A 19,363-nucleotide genomic window follows, 5' to 3' on the forward strand; every position below is an offset into this window, starting at 1 on the left:
AAACCATATTATGGTGTAAATTTATTTAAAAGAAAAAATATGGATCATCCTGAACAGAAATATGGTTTAATTAATGCATTTTTACTGTGGCAGCAAATTTGAATAATAGTATGGTTCAAGGAGCTGATTATGGCTCAATGTTGAACTGATTGTTTTGAGACTATAAAAATATGAAGAAATGTTTTTAATTGTACTCCTAAAGTTAAACAAACACTATTTCATCCATTATTTTTGCTTAACTTATTGATCATTGTTATTATTTTACAGCCACAATTCTTTGATAATTACATGAAAGCAGTCAGTGCCAATATCTAATAGAAATAGCTATGCTGAACTCAACTTTGAAGGGGAAGCAGTTACCAAAAAAGATGAACTTGAAAGTAAGAAATTTTTTGAAATTATATCTTTACTGTAAGCAGAGAAAAAAAATCCTCTTTAATCAATAGCAATAAAAGTAATTCCACTCTATTCAAATTTTTCAATTTGTTTTCTCAAAAGCTGAGAATCTAAATGCATTAAAAGACCAATGTAATTTTTGCGTAATGAGGACTCATGACTCAAGAATTTTAGAAACCATGAGTTTAGTTTCTTTATTTAAAGAAATTATTGCACAAGAATTATTATTACGAAAAAATTCTTAAAAAATTATTACCACGAAATTATTACAGGCAAACTCGATGACATAGGCACTCCTTTTCTTGTGTATATATAATTTTATAGCATTCTGGCAATAAATTTATTTGTGCTGTTGAGCTTCAAAACAAGCTTAAACCACAAAAAATAATTTTAAGTTAATTCCAGAAAACATTTTGTTTAAACATGCAATGAGTAGGATTCATATTGTTTTTATCACTCGGATTTAGAAGGGATCCTTTTTTTTTAAATAAATTTATACATTTACTTAGATAATTTTGCTCCATTTAATAAATATACAAAACTACTCAAATATTCTTAAGATGCCATAAAAAATTTAAATTTTAAACATTTAAGCAAATGTTTCCTTATAAAGAAACAAACAAATGTTAAAGAAAAGTAAAACATTCCAGCGAAAACCCATAGTTTACCGGAAGGGACCATGAAGGTTTATGCTTTACAATTTCGTCATCACGATGCATTCCTTTACGACAGTGAAAGAATAATTTAAAAATAAAGATTAATAATTCTAAGATAAAAACCATTCTTTATAATGTGTCTATGCCCCTAAAAAATTAAACAATGTTATTTTCGATGAGTTTAAGAGGAAAGAAGAAAAGCAAAAAACAAGCTTACTGGTATGAAGTTAAATTAAATAAACATGTGTCAAAACCAGATATACTAATCTAACAGTCAATAAAAAAAATTTTAAGAAGAAAAAAATATAATGAATGTGCTTTTATCTTATACAGTATAAAATAGTTGTTAAAAATGTGTAAAGCAATATATATATATATATATATATATATATATATATATATATATATATATATATATATATATATATATATATATATATATATATATATATATATATATATATATATATATATATATATATATATATATATATATATATATATATATATATATATATATATATATATATATATATATATATATATATATATATATATGGGTTGGATAAAATAATGCAAAAAATGTTGGATAAAATCACCTTTCTCAAGAAATATTTAGAAAATTATTTTAAGACTTTAAAAGTATTTAGGCTACGCAATTTCTCACACACGTCAGTGAAGTTTAAAGATTTTAGAGGTTAGTTTGACAAGAAATAAATTAGTAACGGTAAATATATTTTGAACACCCTATGACAAACAATATAGCGATAAGCTTGTAACTCGTGCCAATTACGTTGATTAGCATATGTGATAACTCTACAAAATTTCGTAACGCCTCCACAGCTTCTAACAATTTCAAGAAGCCTCCAGAAATAATCCAGTAAATAATAACAATTACTCCGTAGGGTAGTTTTTTACTCATATTATATGCAATTCCTGGAATAACATAAATTGTTTCTTACATGATAATTTAAACCTTTGTAAACTACGAAGTAGAGTCAATAAATTCCCGAAATGGTCACCTGGAATCACGCAAGTGTTCGTTGGAGGGAAAATACTTTTTTTAGAGGTGGACAACACTAACCATCTGGAATTAATTTCTGGTACTGTCAGCGTTAGTTGCAGACCATTTCTGACAGAGTGAATTTTTCACTCGTCGGACTTAGAAATGTCATCTTTAAGGCAGCGGCAAACATTAAATTGCATGTTTTTCTCCAGAACTGACCTGAGATGCTCGGAATAGTGTAGAAAGCATACGAAAACAATACCATGAGAAAAAAACGGCTGTGTATGAGTGGCAAAAGCGTTTTCGTGAATGTTGCACAAACATAGAAGATGATCCGGGAACTTGGCGCCCCTCCTCTTCCATGGCAGATCCGAATGTTGAGCGCGTTCGAGAAATCTTGCGAGCAGAGAGACTGCCCATTGATGCAATTGCCTCTGAATTTGGAATTTCATATAGGAGTGTTCACAGTATGCTTTAAGATGATTTGAACACGTATTGTGTTTGTTTGCACATGGTTCCAAAAATGTTATCACCTGAACAAAAGAAATTGAGAGTGAGCCTCTGCAGGGATTTGATTGACATGGGTGAAGATGACATCTCTTTGAAGAAAATTTTAACAGATGATGAGACGCTGTGCTTTCTTTACCACTCTCCGACTAAATGTCAGTCAAATGAATGGAAAACAAAAACATTACAAAGGATGGAAAAAGTTTGCTTGATGAAAGCCGGGAGAAAGTGATGTTGGCGGTGTTTTTTGATTAACAGGGCATCATTTACTACGTATTTGTTCCTGAGGGCCAAACTGGCAATAAAGAGTTATACCTAAATATTCTCAAACAACCATGAGATGCAATCAGATGAAGACGACCCGAAAAATGGGCAGCAAAATTTCGGTTTCCTTTAAATGATATGCTCTACCATATTGTGCTCTGATAGTGAAAAATAACTGGACAGACATAGTGTCACCACTCTTGAAGACCATCCTTGTTCTCCCGACCGAGCATCAAAGGAATTTTACCTGTTTCCCCGCTGAAAATTAAATTGAAGGGTCACAGTTTTGTGGATTCAGATGAAGTGATCGAAAGTGCAACAAAGCAACTGAAGGTTTTTTTTTCTTCAAAAAATGGAATCCAGTTGTGTTTTGAACGGAAAAGCAAAAGCTAGAAGAAATGCGTGGATACAGAAAAAAGTACTTTAAAGCCAATAAAGTAAAATTATTGTTCTAATTTTTTAATAATTTGTAATTGATTCCGGTAAGTTTCTAACTCTACCTCATAGTTAAGAGTTTTAAATTTTCCTGCAAAAATAGTGCATATTTTCACAAAGAAAGAAGCTCTAGGTATCTGGATAATCCTATTTCTTGTATTCCTAAATTCTCAAAGATTGGGAATTTTTCTTCAAGGCCAATCGAGTTTTGAAAACAGAAAGAAAATATTTCGAAGACAGAGAAATTGAATCGAATTGTATGTCGCAAAATAATAAAATATTACTAATATAGAGTCTGAGCAATAAAGCAAGATATTTTCGAGTTTACCATAGTACCTTGAAAATAAAAGTTCAGCGGTGCGGAGAAAACGCTATCAGGGAGTCGAATCAAAATCTACTTTGTGCCGGAATAAAAAAGTAATGGAAAGAAATGCTGGAAAAGAACGAATTTAGAGAATGAAAAAGAGAAAAAGGGGCAAGGGGATGCATGGAACCCAATTCCAGTCCTAAATCGTTATTCTTTAGGTCACAGCTTCGGGTTAGGAACCCCCACGAATAAAGTCTTAGTCCAAAAGAAGATCAATGTAAGGAAAGCCAAGAGAAAGAATAAAAAAATTGGGGGAAAGGGGTCTGCAGAGAAACTCAAGTTTGAAGATTCAATCAAGTGTAGAAAAGAAAAGGTAGATTGGGGCTAGGGGAGGATGAAGATGCAAGAAATCCTCAGCCATTACACAGTTTGTTCGAATTTCGGCGAAGGCCAGCATTTACAGTTACGCACCCCATTTAGTACTTCATTCCTTTGATGCAGCTTTAAAACTAAAGAATCTCTAAAAGAGAGGAGAAATGCGCCAAGTCGAGACGTGTTCTATTCTAGAATGTTAAAAAAAAGAAAATCTAACAAAAAGAAAGGACATCTCCGATGTTAAAGAGCTCCATTCGGGTAAATTGACAAGGCAGACCTGCGACTCCTCTTGTAATCTTCCGCTTAAGAGTTTTGATGAGCACTTATGTTAGATATAATTTAACATTTTATAGTTGGTCAGTCTTGGATTCTTTCTAAAACAACATTTTAGCTCATACGATTTCGAAATCGATATAGTTGATGATCTTAAATTTACGTCACGTTCTGGAAAAAAAAAAAGATTTTAACTTAACTCGTGGAATCATTTTTTTTTAAATCTCAAATTAGAGCTATAAATGTTTTATTGCAGAATAATTGGCATTCAATTACATGTTTTTTAAATAAAACAAATTGTGCAAAGGATCCGTGTAGTTTACATAAATAACATATGAGTCAAACATGATTGAAAAGTCGGTAATCCAGTTATAAAATTTGTAAATATAAACACTTAGATATAACTAAGCATTTTGAAGTTGGTCATTCCTGAAACGATAAAGCTTCTTTCCGTTCTGCCATTTAGCTTCATAATATTTTAAAATCAATATAATTAATGGTCTTATATTTGCATCACATTTTGAAGAAGAGAGTGACTAAGCATACCAAAAAATTGGTCTCGTTTTAATTTCAAATGAGATCTAAGAATATTGAATGAATAATCCCTAGAAAATTTAATAGACTTGATGCTATAAGACTTCATGTGCTTGAAAAGATTGAGATGATGGTGATGAAAGTCAACATATTTCGAGAGATCAACAATGGGCACCCATTCTCAAGACTCGCCAGATGTGAATGAGGAAAACAAAAATAATTTGAAACAGAAAAAGCAAAGTTGCCAACTTTACGCGTGATACAGAAATGGTGTCACATCTGCTTATCTTGATTCTCTGAACTCTTCTTTCATTTAAATGAATGCCAATTCCGATATTAACGATGTAAGTTTTTCACCACGTCTCCATAGCTCGTGGAAATTCATTTTGTCCTTCCAAGCTACTGCAGTTTTTCTATTGCTTTTAAACTTTATTTTTGTTTCGTTCTCACCTATCGAGGTTTTTCTAGTTTCATTTTTTGCATTTAAGTCCTATTTTTTTCGTCGCCAACTTTACCTTTTCTGTTTTAAATTATTTTTGTTTTCCTCATTCGCGTCAGGCGAATCTTGAGAATAGTGGCGCCTATTTTTGACCTCTCGAAACACATTAACTTTCATTGCCATCTTCATATTTTTGAAGCAAAAAAAGTTCTACATTATCAAGTAGAGTTAAGAATGTTTCATTCCAGAATTATCGATATTAATTTGAATACTTATCGAGCAAAACAATTGTTTTAAGTTTTCAGTAGTTCACGTAATTCCACCACTCATTAATTCTAATGCACCTCCATCTTTTTTTCTAATTTTAATTTTTCCTCAAAAGCAAAATACGTTACTTTCATGTAACAACAACCCAACTCACTATACTACATCACTGCACCTCATGTTTTCCAGTACCATTAGAAGACTGTGACGTTTAGATCGAATGATAAAATAATGTTCTAAAATGAAACGTGTTGAAACGCAAATGAAAAGAATGATGCTAATGTGGTCATTTACTGTGGAAGTTATCTATGATGTTAATATGGTCATTGCCTGGTTAGAGAGGAATCTTCTTGTAAGATTTTACAGTTGCACTATCAAAAAAAAATCCTTTGAAACTGAATCAGCGTCAATGTGATTCTGTTTTGCACTTTCCAAAATAATAAAGGAAATCAATTAATTCGAAATCGATTCTCAATTGATCGGAAACATGATATTGAATGAAGTTCTCTGAGATTTTCGGAAACCTTTTTATCGAGTCAAAATTAGTCTCTGAAATTTTTTGAGGTGTGGTAGGCATTAAAGTCATAAATAGCTGTAAAATGAATATTTCAGAAATCAGTATAGTTAAAAATCTTAAATTTTCATGACCTTCTAGAATTATTAGATGATTAGTGTCACAATACATGGAATAAATTTTGTTTTCATTCTAGAACTGAAGGAAAAAAAATTAATGATTTATTCCAAAGTCGTAGAAATTCAGAGAAATAGTGTACAATACTTCATAAATATCGAAGTTTATTTAAAAAAGAAACAAAGGAAAAGAAAAGGAGAATAAGAGCGAGAGAGGACTTGGTTTTTATAAAATATTTATTTCCGTAACGCAGCAATACTTTGAACCAATACTGTAATTTGCCATTGTTGTCTAGCTCAAACATTATTATATTCATTTCGCATTGAATGCCTAATGCATCGATAAATGATAACATCAAATTCGAGTATGTTGACAATTATGATGATAGAATTCCGTTTGACACAAAATGACAGATACACAGAAGGGTGATTGCGTGACACATGCAACTCTATTTCTGTCAAAAGCACCAGAAAATGATTTAACAGAACTGTATTGTGTTATATTTTGAAAAATCGTATTTTCAAAATTTGATTTCTCAGGAACTATTCGACCGCTTTTGATCAAATTTTTTTCTTTAAAATAATGTAAAAAATTTTATATCCTACAATTCAAAATGTTTTCGACTAGTACAAAATAAAATAATAAAAAATAATATATACTCACTAAATGTTTCTAACATGGAATTATCTGTTTCTAAACGAATTCTGTAATTGTGTGCAAAGATTTTTCAGTTCGCTTAAAACTTTATTGAGATATGGCGAAATACACAAATAGTTTAATTAACATTAAGGGGTTCAAACTTAGGACCGTTCTCCTAACCAAACTATATAGACCATATTTTCCAGATTGCGACCACCCCATATATTCTGGTGGTCACAAATCCTAATCAGTCGAAAAAAGGGTACGTTTATTCAGAGAAAGTGCGTTTTTGCTCCTGAATTCGTAACTTAAGATATCGTCTGCCCTAATTAACTAGTATATTTGAGATCTCCTCTCTAAACCATTCAGATTGAGTCCTATTTGAGATCTCCTCTTCAAACCATTAAGATTGAGTCCTATTTGAGATCTCCTCTTTAAACCATTAAGATTGAGTCCTATTTGAGATCTCCTCTTTAAACCATTAAGATTGAGTCCTATTTGAGATCTCCTCTTTAAACCATTAAGATTGAGTCCTATTTGAGATCTCCTCTTTAAACCATTAAGATTGAGTCCTATTTGAGATCTCCTCTTTAAACCATTAAGATTGAGTCCTATTTGAGATCTCCTCTTTAAACCATTAAGATTGAGTCCTATTTGAGATCTCCTCTTTAAACCATTAAGATTGAGTCCTATTTGAGATCTCCTCTTTAAACCATTAAGATTGAGTCCTATTTGAGATCTCCTCTTTAAACCATTAAGATTGAGTCCTATTTGAGATCTCCTCTTTAAACCATTAAGATTGAGTCCTAGAACGTGAAGATCCCACCGTTAAGATTAAAGTTTTTGAGGGTGATCCGCTTTTTATTTCGCGCACTGTACGAGAACCACAGTCTGTTTTTAAACTTTTTTATGTTTTTCTCTTTAACTGTATTTCAGTATTTATAATTTCACCAAACCTTCTCGCTTTTTTTAAAATGTAAATAAAAAAATACTTTTTGTTTATTTTATTTAATTATCAAATATTTATTAAATACAAAGTAAGTGTTTCTCTCAAAATAACAACATATTGCTAAAATATTTTCATTAGGAAATAAAACTTTTCTTTACAAACATAAATTCTGAAAATTTCAGCAAGCATTTTGTTAAAATTTATTATTGGTTATAATTTTTTTCTTCATGAAAAGCCTTTTCATAAGTAATATTTGCATCATGCGCGTATGTTTCGAAAAAATATTAAACACTTTATTACGGATGCATTAAATTGTCATTGTTGCATTATTTTTTATTCGTTGTTTGTTTATTTACTTATTTGCTTGTTCATTTATTTATTTTTGCGAACACAACATCAGCTCCTAAAAGAAACTCTATACACATTTTTTAAATGAACTCTATACATTTTTTTTAAATGAAATTGAGACGTGAAACTTATCGACGCTTGTGCTTGATTGAGCACTTGAAACATATTGACTGTTATTTCTTACTTATATATTTTTGAAAAGAATGAAGTTTTTAATCAGGTAATATTAATACATATAACCTATTATATAATATTTAAAATAATATTATGACGCAAACCTTACATCAGTGCACAACAACAGTTTGTATTTCTCTAACTATTGAAGAGAGCAACAGATATCTGATTCTATATATTTTTTAAACTCTGAACATTTTTTTAATGAAATTTAGGCGTAAAACTTATCAACGCTTGAGCTTGATTGAGCACTTGAAACATATTGACTGTTATTTCTTACTTATATATTTTTGAAAAGAATGAAGTTTTTAATCAGGTAATATTAATACATATAACCTATTATATAATATTTAAAATAATATTATGACGCAAACCTTACATCAGTGCACAACAGCAGTTTGTATTTCTCTAACTATTGAAGAGAGCAACAGATATCTGATTCTATATATTTTTTAAACTCTGAACATTTTTTTAATGAAATTTAGGCGTAAAACTTATCAACGCTTGAGCTTGATTGAGCACTTGAAACATATTGACTGTTATTTCTTACTTATATATTTTTGAAAAGAATGAAGTTTTTAATCAGGTAATATTAATACATATAACCTATTATATTATATTTAAAATAATATTATGACGCAAACCTTACATCAGTGCACAACAGCAGTTTGTATTTCTCTAACTATTGAAGAGAGCAACAGATATCTGATTCTATATATTTTTTAAACTCTGAACATTTTTTTAATGAAATTTAGGCGTAAAACTTATCAACGCTTGAGCTTGATTGAGCACTTGAAACATATTGACTGTTATTTCTTACTTATATATTTTTGAATATTAAAACATATAGCCTATTATATAATATTTAAAATAATATCATTATGCAAACCTTATGCCAGTGTACAACAGCAGTTTGTATTTCTCTAACTATTGAAGAAAGTAACAAATATCTGATTAACACACAAAGAGTTACTAATCAATAAAATCTTCTTCCTTGAAGTCTTTGAAGGTTGTGATGATGGTAGGAAGAATCACGTAAAAGTTTTCTATTGACAGCTGAATCCACCTTAGGGAATTTCACTAATTGTGTTGTTGAGAAACCACAGTGTCACGCGATGGGCCTGAATAAACCCTTGCACGGCGTCATTTAGTTCAGAAGAAGCAATCAGGACAGCCTTTGTTACCTAAAACAGAACACAAGCATAGTGCAACTTCATTTCATGCTGTCCATCAAGCGAACGCTAACTAAGAGAAGGGAGAACTTATCATTCTCCATTTATTCATTTTAATCACCGGGATATAAGGCTGTCATTCATTTTGCGCCAACTCCAGATTATCACCATAGCAACAGCCCTTATATGTGGATCAAAGATTTGCTGATGAAAGATATAGACCCTGATTGCATTTTGAGCCGTATCCTGCATAACACTCGATGCAAAATTGACTTTTTCTCTTTTCTAACTTAGGGTTAAATTTTGGCGTCGTTTCCTCCAACAAAAAGACAGAAATAAGGGGAGAATGATAACGGGAAAATTGTATTTTTTTTTCTATTTTAAATAGGATTGTAGATGATAAAAGATAGCGTTCTGAATACGTAAGAGCTTCCGTACTGAAACGGGAAAAAATAGCATAGCAGAGAATTTTGCGAAGTATGTTGTAGAAATTTTTTTAACAACGTGTAGTCAAACTGTATAAAATGGCGGGAATATAAGACAGTTTTATGCTTTAAGGATTTTAGAACAATTTATCTGGTAAAATGTCATGAAGTGTGTTAAAAAAAATTCCTCCTAAAACGTAATAGTATATTGGGCACCGCAAATTCATCTTAATTTTTAGTAGTACATATGCTTATAATATGAAAAAAAAAATAATGCCTAAATAATATACGAATAACACAATAAATGGTACAGGAAAATAATATTACAAAAATTCAATAAGAAAATCCTTCCATTTAAGCGCATTAAATACTGATACTTAAAAAAAATAAGTTCTGATATCAAGTAAAAATAAAAAATAAAAATAAATATCTGCTTCGAAAAAGCTAATTTTTATTTGCCATTATAAATCTATCTTAATTTTTAGTTCATGTACTATTACATATGAGAAGAAATGCATACCAATTCCTAAATAAGTAAAACAATATAAATGTTTAGATAAACTTTTTTATAAAAATTTCCGAATAAAGATACCTAACTTTATTATACTAGTTACTAATACTGGGAAAAATGAAAAATAAAATTAAAGATGCATGTTTCCTTAAAAATGGTTAATTAATTTTTAGTCATTACGTTTTTAACTTTGATTTTATTGCAGATAAGTTCATCATTTGTGCAGTAACGGTACAGGAGATAAGAAACAGAGCTATTATAGCTAAGTGTTGGGGTTCAATTCGAACCGTAAAAACTTTTTTAAGTGGCACAAAATTTTAAAAAACTTATTTTATTTTATTTTTTAGCAACCTGACTGAAAAAGAATATTAAAAAAACAACTTTTACAACAAGTGCTCTTTTTCTATTATATTTATGTAGAAATTGACGTTATAAAGTTAAAATGGCATTTTTAACTAACTTATAATGCAACTACCTAAATATTCTGTATTTTATAACCGGTGTTGAACACTCGACTTAATTCTGAGCATACAACTATTAGTGATCAACTTAGAAGCCTTGTAATTTTGAACCCAATCCAGAAGACAAGGGAGCTCCTGTAGCGAGCATTGGAACATCCTATCCTTCGGAATTTTTGATGGAACAAGCCCACTTTTGCATTACATGGAGAGGAAAACCTCCCACTGATATCCCGACGGTAAAGGTTTTCTAACTCATGATCCGTCTACCACTGAGGAATTTTGCGTCAGTACTGTGGTTGATGCGAGCCGGGAGCTGAATTCGTATCAATCAGCCACCGAATGTATTCGAACCTGGGTCACCTCATTGGGAAGCGAAAACTCTATCCCCTAAGCTGCATCAGCTCAACCACTTTAAAATAGACAGACTCCTTCCGTGAAAATATGTTAAGATGTTTACAGACATTTAATATGATGAAGCGAAGAAAAGAGAAAAAAAAATGTCCTATTAATGATACCAATGTATATCGAAGATGAATTATTTGTAGCAGCAGAAACAAAACCGCCATTTTAAACATATAGTAATTGCCAACTTCAACTGTCTCTATAAATAACCAACAAATATACTTCATGAACCGCCTAATTTTAATCTCATCTGAGCTAAAGATGTAACAAACAAATCATATCTGTATTCGTACGAAAATAAATAATATTTAAACCGATCTACTCCTCACATTATCTACAGCATATTATCCACAGCCAAAATCTGACACAAACCTAATGTTTAGAAACTAATCATTGCGTTTATTATGAGAAATAACTTCATTCAGTTATAATAAATCAACGCAAGAATAGAAAATTAAATTGAAATAAAGTTTGTCAGCTTTCCACTCTTTCACGTTGTTTCTCTCGAAGAAAGTCAGAAAAAGAAAAATTCAAAACTTCAAAACGACAGATTGGCAATGAAGATCAATCAAGAAGAAAATAATTTCATTTTTAAGGAGAAAAGATTGATGCAGAGTTGAGGTGTCAAAGACCTCGATAAATGATGGTATCGTGGCATTTTCTTTTGCCGTCATCGACAGGTTTCCCATAATTATTGAAGCCCAAAATTACTTAATTACTGTCAACGGATCGCAGAGTTTCGCCAATATCATTAAAGAACGTCGCCAATTACGAAGTTGTGAGTTCTCCTTAACTTATCATCAAATTTCATTCTTCAAGCCAAAAGGGGGTTCCCCCTTTAAAAGGATTACCAAGCCGTCTGCTCAATTACATTATATACTAGTGTATCTCTTTTCCTTGCAAGTAATTGAAGTCGGTCTAGTCAAAACTCTTTCTATTAGAACACTTTCTGCTTTTCCATCTAGCGCAAACAAGTGACGTCCGCGCGAATAAATTACGTCCCAGTATCAAGATAGATGGGCGCTGTCATGAGAGCCCTTGTTGTTGCCTCTTTACAAAGTTCTCATGTCAAAAATTCGTCCAAAAGTGCTTTTGCTCAGTCAAGATTTTGCTCTTGCATTAAACATGCACTTCTTATTTGCAGCTCTTTTCATTGTGGATGTTGAAAGATATGCTACAATCGATTGGGTTTTCCTTCAAAAGTGAAGTATTTCAGTAGAAAAGTATAATTAGAAAATTATTTATTGGTATATTCCATTAATAAGTTTGAGAAGTGATTTTGCAGTGCTTCATTTACTTTTATTTACTTACTATTTCCTTCATAATCAAGTTTCTTAAACATGCTGGTGACGAAAGATAAATTGTATCCATTTTCGCTGGATAGGATCATGATATCCCGAATAAAACTACCAAAAAGTAATATTGTTACACAAAAGTAATTTTATAATCTATTTCATTTGATTGTTATAGAAACATCGTTCATACTTAATAATTGAATTGAGTACGATTATTCTGAATTAACTCGAGAACCTTATTTTATGAACCATATACTGTAATAAATGCATAAAACAAGCATAAGGGGGAAATATAAGCCATTGATCTAAAATGTATACCTTCCCTTTTTATATTACGACTGTTTGAAGTATTTGATGATTTTACTAAATGTAGACCTTGATTATATTTGCTTTCCATTTTTATAATGTTTTCGTAAGACTATGTTTTAATATCTGTTATAGAAAAAACTTGATTACGATTGAAACTTAAAAATTGAAACGTTTCCTGACGGTAGATTTAAAAAGCAGAAAGGAAAAAAATTTTTATAAAATAATGGCTTATAAGAGACAAATTTTTAAAAAGTTCTTATCTTGTTGCAAAAAATTTTCTAAAATTTTATAACTAAGCAATTAAATTAAGGTTTGACATACTACCATTTTATTTGGAATATTTTATTTATATAGAGCTCGGGGTGACATAATAATAAGGCACATTTCAAACTGCTCAGGAAAAACATTTTAGGGTGAAGAACCTCACGATTTTATTTTAAGTTGGCAATAAGTTATTTCTGTGCACTTTTACTACATATGGTAACAGCATATATAATTAAAAAATGCACAGAACGCGGTATTTTTTAAATGATAGATTTTATCAAAAAAAGCGCATTTTTAAAAAAAGAAATTCTTCTAAACTTTCAAACAAATACTTCAGAAATTTATTTGCAACCAACACTATGAAATAAAATTAAATAACCTTACGTGCATCTTTTAATAATGTTGTAATAACAATAGAGTTTTCGAGTTTTAAATTTAGTCATCTTAAGAAAAATTGTAGTTTCTAGAATTAGGCTTCTTTTTTTTCTGAAAGCCCACAAAGTGTGAACAGCTGCAAAAAATGAAAAAGAATTTAAATATAAGATTTTTAGATATTCTTCCTGCTTAAACTGTAGTTACGTCTTTCAAGGCATCTTTTAAGACAGAGAAAAACATAAATGAGCATGAAATAATCTTTCCAAAATCCGGGAATAGCCAAACCCATTAATGAAGAATTAAAAAAAGATGGGCTCAAAAGAGATTCAAACAAATCTAAACTTTAAGCCCTCATAAAAATTAATTTTAAATTCATTTAGTTTAATTCACAGTTAAATTTTGAGAGCATATTTATGAATCTCTCGCATGATAGTAATTAGCATAAAATTATATCAAAATTTTTTACCTTAAAAAATAATTTTTATATTTTATTTTTTTATTTAATTTTTATCTATTTATTTATATACTTATTCATACAAAAAAAGCTAATTAATGTTTTTGGCCTTAAATCTGAATCAACCAGGAACCTTTCTTTGAACAGTTTCCAAACGTTAAAAAATATAATAAAGTTTTACTTGAACGTTTACTTGATAATATTTTTAACAAATAGTAGTATTATATGATTTATATTTTACTATGTGAAGGAATTCGGGAAAAAAGACAAAGTTTTGGTGCATGTCCCATTATAACAATCGTATTAGCGCTAAAAGTTTAAAAGAAAATAGATTAAGTAACTACTTTAATCTTATTTATTCATCCATAAAATAATCTTTCATTTAATCTCTATAAAATAATCTTTCCTTTGAATTACTCTCTGATATCTTTCTAAAATAATTTTGAGACAAAATGCTATTTTCTAACACTTGAAACAGCAAATAGACCCAGGATTGCAATATTGATAGTGTTCCCCATAAAATTATCGCTTAAGATAATCAAATTTCCTAATGTTCTGTGAAAAAATTTATGTAGTGCCCATTTTTTATTTTAATGGTGCACTACATAAGTTAAGATTATTTAATGCATATAGCATAAATAACAATAGAATTCAAAATTAGCTGTAATTAACATTATTGTTCTCACCTTTTGATAGGTATCTTAATCTTAGCACTATTGATCTATTTTACCCCTACTCTAGCAGCGTGTTTGCAGGTCAATGCGGATAAGGAATATTTATAAATTTGACTATGTCTCTTATTTGTTTCATTCAATAGTGACTGCCCTAATTAAGCGTAACGCTTGTTTTGTATACAAAATCTCAATTGTATACAAAATCTCAATTGAGGGATCGCAGATAAAAGACATTCCAATTACAAAAGCATACTAATTACAATACATTGCGTAGGGAAGGATTATTTAATGCATATAACATAAGTAGCAGTAGAATTTAAAATTAACTTTCGTTAACAGTGTTGCTTGCACCTTTTGATAAGTATCCTAATCTCAGCGTTTTTCACACTATTGATCTATTTTACTACAACTCCAGTAGAAAGTCTGCAGATCAATGCGGATATAGAATATCTATGAATTTAACTACGCCTCTTATTAGTTTCATCCAATAGTGACTGTGCTAAATAAGCGTAACGCTTGGTTTGTCCAAAATCTTTACAAAACATTAATTGAGGAATCTCAGATCAAAAAGTATACGAATCACAAAAGTATACTAATTACAATACATTATTACATAAGGAACGAATATTTAGTTCATATATAACATAAGTAACAGTAGAATTCAAAATTAACTGTAGTTAACATTATTGTTTCCACCTTTTGATAAGTATCCTAATCTTAGCGCTTTTCACACTATTGATCTATTTTACCCCTACTCCAGTTACAAGTCTGCCGATCAATGCGGATATAGAATATCTATAAATTTAACTACGCCTCTTATTAGTTTCATTCAATAGTGACTGCGCTAAATAAGCGTAACACTTGTTTTGACCAAAATGTTTACAAAATCTCAATTGAGGGACCTGAGATCAAAAAGTATACCAATTGAGGGAAAGTTGAAGTAGTCAATTGAATCCCCTCTCGATCATTGACCTAAATAAAGTCATCAAGGCAGAGCTTAAGTATTCTATTATGCTAATTCTTTTCCTTCCAGTGACTCTATTAGCGGGCAATTTTTGCCCAATCCACTTTAATCTATATTTCCCCGTGTGCATTTCCCCTCAATGTAATGAGGGTAAGTCCAAGTGGGGTAGAAGGGACGTTTTCTGTCAATTTCATTAGTGCATTGCTCTCTATTATGCATGGAAATATTACATTTCCTTGTTCACAGCTTTTAATACCACCAAATTACTAATACGAGAGAGTGGGACCATATGCTAATAAGGAATCATGCATGCATTGCTGAAACAGTTACTTATATGGAACCCTCATGAAAGTTCACCCGAAAAATTACGAAAAAGCATTTAGCTGAAGAGTTCATAAATATTCATAAGTATGAAACCGAGATTTTATGCATTTTTACCGAAAGAAGAACTCCCCATAAAGGTTAATTGCAAAATACAATCATAAATTAAAAACGTCACTAGAAAAAAAGGTCGCAATAGGTAAAAAAAACTTATAAATGAACAAACAGTGCACTCTTGGATTAAAATTACTTATCACATTTATAAGAATTGTTCTTTTTTCCCACCCTTTGAGTCATGCAGTGAATCTTTCACAATCGCATAAATTTTAAACTTTTTATTGGAACTGAGTGGTTTTTCAAAAGCGCGAGAGCATTTCCTTATGCAATAATTTAATTAAGTGCTAATGCACTTCTTAAAAAACTCACATCAAAGTTTGAATAATTTCTACGCGATTTAATTCTTACAAAAAATAAATTAGTAAAACTACTGTAATTGTAATAATTAATTTCATATTGTTTCAGCGGTCTTTTGTTAATTAAAGCAACTTTCTCTTTTTAATTATACTTAAAGTAGACCTTTTAATAACGCCATCTATTGTTTTTGTATCAAAGAAATAGAAGATCCATTAAGTTTGATAAAGGTGGCATAATGAATGAGACAAAACGCTTAGTTAATAACCTTTTAAGTAATTGAAAGCAAACGTTTCAAGTAAATTTCTATAAGAAGAAAAATAATTCTTGTAAAATTACTGTAATTGTATGGTAGTGACATTCCTGGTAAAAAAAAAAGAAACATAATTTTGTTATAGAAACTCAAAATATACGGTACTATTCATTTGACAATTTTCCCGTTCGGAACGGTTTATCAAAAATACTGGTTTTCAAAATTAGAGTTCGCATTAAGTAAAAATGCCGCACTGAAAAGTAAATTTACCGAATAAATGGTTTTTATGGAATGCTCTAAGGTATCAAATTGAGTAACCAAATTTTACCACATTTCCTACCAAACAGCATGGTGATAAGACCGTATTAAATTGTTAATTTTACCAAAAGCCATTACCAAAGTACTCAAAACTACTGAGCTTGTTAGTGTCCCATATAGCCAAAAAACACGGTAAATTTTGCCATATTTTGGCACTTTTATCCATATTTTTTTTTCAGTATACAAAATCACAGTAAAAATTTTTATTCGAATAAACTTGCAATTTCTAAATATCATTGCTTTAAAGTACGAAATTACTTAAAATTATTTAGCTATATAAGTTATAAAAATTCTATTTATAATTAAAACATTTTGCCAAAAATTTGCATTTATTTTTGTTATACTATAACCTTTATTGTTATTCCATTATATTTATAAAAATTTTGCAAAATATGTTTTTTTTAATTTTCTCTGATGCACTTTAAGTAATTCGCCTTTTGTTAAAAGGCTTTTTAAAAAAGAATGATTTTCCTTAAAGTTAGGTTTTTTTAAAACTACCACGTCATTTTCCTTTGCTTTTTCTTCTTTCTTTTTATTTATATTTTGTAACTTAACTACAAGCAGTTACTCTGTTTTAGCTTTCATATATGTTTATAATTTTTTTTGCATCAAAATGTTTCAAATTTTTAAGTACAATGTGAAATTTGCTACCTTTTTATTTCATAAGTTAACGATCAGTTTTGTTTAAATATATTATTTTTTCTGAAAAAAAAATGCGAATGTTATGGAAAATATTTCACTTCTTATAAAAATTGAAAAAAAAAGAAAAACATAAGAATTTATGGATAATATGTGATATGAAAAAAAATCCAACTTAAAAGTTTAAAAAACTGATGCATTTGAAAATTATCAAGATCTTAATAAACATTTGATAAATATATAATAAATAAGCTGAAATTTGAAATTTCTGGAAAATCAGAATTTAGAAATTGGTTTAATATGAATTGAAAAAGTTAAAATTGAAGTCTATTGCTGCCCTTAACATAAAAATAAAGATAAATTATTAAGGCTAATAATGATATCAGTTACCCTTAACAACCTTTATTAAAAGTGAGAAAAAAAGACTTTAAATATGATTTATTTCTAAGAACCGTAAACTAGATGTTCTTATTTTTATTCGTAAAATAAGCAACACGAGCAATAAACAAGTTGAACGCTGTATTATAATAGTTGTTAAATTGCTAGTTTGCGTTATTTATTGTTTGTGAAATAAAATTAATCAAGCATAACCATTATTTTTTTTAAACATAAAATTGCTGCATCAATTTCTGTTATCGTTTTAAATGCTGTTATACAAAAAGGCACATTAAAGCATAATAGACAAATCCAGAAAAAAGTAAAGGAAGGAATTTTAAACTTAAAAACTACTTTAAAAATTTAAGCAAGTTTTATTTTTAAATATTATAGTTAAAAAAAGTTTGAAATAATCAGGTTTTATCTAAATTTTTTGAAAACTAAAATCAAGTGGATTTTTCGCTTTTGTTGGTTTTAATTAGCTAGACTCACTTTATTCTGTAGCGACAACTGGAAAAAAATAAAACTGTGGTGACATTTATTTCAAATCTGAACATTTGTGTTTCAAATATTTTGTAAAACCTCATTAAATTTAATTTAAATATTGAGTTAATTTAGGGAAACAAATTTAGTAAACATGTGATTTTATTTAAACTCTTGTTGCCGTTGTGTTTTTGTAAAAATACTTCATTTTTCGAATCGATGTTAAAAAAAAAACTTTGACTTCATTGCCATTAAAACAGAATTCTAATAACGGTTTTCTCAGTTGAAAAAAGAAACGCATCATTTTAAGAAACCATTTTAATAGTGCAGAAAAAAAAGTTATGCGAATTTATCATTGTTCTGATAATAATTTATTTCTTGTATCTAAAAATAACTCTTTCTCGTTTTCTGTTATTTTACTTCTTTTTTTCTTCTTAATTGCTCAAAAATTATCTTATTGATAACAATTCTCACAAATAATAAAAAAGTTAAAAAAAATGTATAATTTAGTTCTCTATTTTAAAGAATAATACTTCTTTAAAAAGTATTTATAAACTATCTTGAAAAATGTTTATGATATTTTAATTTTCATATATAATACAAAAATGAGTGAACAGTAATTGAAATTTGTCTCACAATTTTGCTTGTGTGTGCGAAAGTGTTAAAAGAAAATTCACCATAATTTCACACTTAAATAAACAATATTTGTTTAAAAAAGTATTTAAATGTATTTTATGATAAAAAAAGAAGAATTTTTATAGTTCAGGGAGAGATAATAACTAAATAAAAAAATGAAATATAATATAATAAAAAAATGTAGCAGATCAATATATCAACATATTGAAACAGTTAATGATCTTTCGTACATTTATCCAAATGTTATATTAAGTTTTTATCCAAAAATATTGGAAATATTCAATTTCAATGAGACGTTGGCAATTACCACAAAGATTTTAAGTTTTATTTATATCTTTAGTTTAAATAGTAATATGATGCATTATTTTGTTTGCATTTGTTACAATTGCGAGCAAGATTTAGATTTTACATTATTTATGCCACA

At 29.3% G+C, this 19,363-nt stretch overlaps 1 long non-coding RNA gene across 1 annotated transcript in view; it reads left to right on the forward strand.

Annotated features, from left to right (window-relative positions):
- The window catches only part of LOC139427033 (uncharacterized), a 140,247-nt gene that overhangs the window by 80,557 nt on the left and 40,327 nt on the right, over positions 1-19,363 (forward strand). The window contains exon 2 of the long non-coding RNA XR_011638168.2: positions 268-380. This is a non-coding gene — a long non-coding RNA (uncharacterized LOC139427033). The remainder of the gene's footprint in view (positions 1-267; positions 381-19,363) is intronic.

The sequence above is a fragment of the Parasteatoda tepidariorum genome, chromosome 11 (assembly GCF_982258835.1).
Source record: "Parasteatoda tepidariorum strain Cologne lab strain chromosome 11, Ptep-v5.0, whole genome shotgun sequence".
NCBI lineage: Eukaryota > Metazoa > Arthropoda > Arachnida > Araneae > Theridiidae > Parasteatoda > Parasteatoda tepidariorum.